This window comes from Adiantum capillus-veneris, unplaced genomic scaffold (genome assembly GCF_014529385.1).
Source record: "Adiantum capillus-veneris isolate H3 unplaced genomic scaffold, ASM1452938v2 Hic_scaffold_325, whole genome shotgun sequence".
Taxonomy (NCBI): domain Eukaryota; kingdom Viridiplantae; phylum Streptophyta; class Polypodiopsida; order Polypodiales; family Pteridaceae; genus Adiantum; species Adiantum capillus-veneris.
Genome location: NW_028221436.1, coordinates 5,742,610 through 5,743,686, shown reverse-complemented (window position 1 = coordinate 5,743,686; position 1,077 = coordinate 5,742,610). Strand labels below are relative to the sequence as shown.

Here is a 1,077-nt window from a genome sequence, read left to right as displayed (position 1 = left end):
CTCCATGATATGCGGAACTACATTTAGCGATCTAGCACATCCCTCGACTCCTTATCGACTCGGTGAGGGAAAAACAATCCAATGAAAGAGAGTCCTGAGCTTACGCGGCTCTCCCGACGGGATAGGTGGGATGGGGGGGGGGGATAAAACAATTTAATTCTAGTCCGATCCAAGTGGATCCCGGAGCGGATCCAGTAGAGGTGGGGCCTGTAGCTCAGGGGATTAGAGCACGTGGCTACGAACCACGGTGTCGGGGGTTCGAATCCCTCCTCGCCCGCAACCCTTCATCCTCGAAGGAAATCTCCCTCCCATCTTGCCTGGGTTTGGGTTGGTACCCTGCATTTTCTCTCGGGAGTAGTCGGCGTGGAGAATAAGCCGAATCCAACATAGCTCCATTTCGATTGGAGATGGAGCATCTTATTTACCTACTGCTTAAGGAATTAATGAAACCATTTCTTATAAAAAAGAAAAAGGATGGCGGAAACTTCGAGTATCTGGTTAGGGGTGTCTAACCAGATACTCGGTCGGTTTAGGAATGGGATTTTGAGTCTCATTTAAAGGATTTTGAGTCCTTTGGAAACAGGGAAAGAATGGGTTTTCAAAATCCCATCCCCTGCCTGTTTGGGGAAATACTAGGATTTTTGGTCCATCTTATTCACATTCAAATCTTTTTTTTTTTTAAGAGACGAATCACGTCCGTGTATCAGTCTAAGCCGCCACTTCCTACCCCTCCTTCTTCTCTATCCCGTAAGACTATTCTTTGAGTACCGCATTGGGGCGAGACCCAATATCTTCTTTGCCGCCCCACCCTTGGTTTGGAGAGGGGAAAATAGAAAAGGTGGGACTTACGACCTTACCTATCTATGGAAACTCCATAGAATGATAAGAGAGACTCTTAGTAGTCAACAATCCCAGGATTTACATTCCATTTTTACGGATTGGTACTAGGGAATATTAAATTTCCCAAGGATTTCCTTTTCTTTTGATAGATTTAGCTTCGGGGGACACCGAAGCAACAGGACCCACCCGCATCTCGATACGAAGATCGGTTTCGTCGCCACTTAGTTCGGAGGGGCA

At 46.8% G+C, this 1,077-nt stretch overlaps 1 non-coding gene across 1 annotated transcript; it reads left to right on the top strand.

Moving 5' to 3' along the window:
- The first annotated feature begins 203 nt into the window (after window positions 1-203).
- TRNAR-ACG (transfer RNA arginine (anticodon ACG)) lies at window positions 204-277 on the top strand. Its single transcript has one exon. It is a non-coding gene; the product is annotated as a tRNA-Arg (tRNA).
- Window positions 278-1,077: the final 800 nt, after the last annotated feature.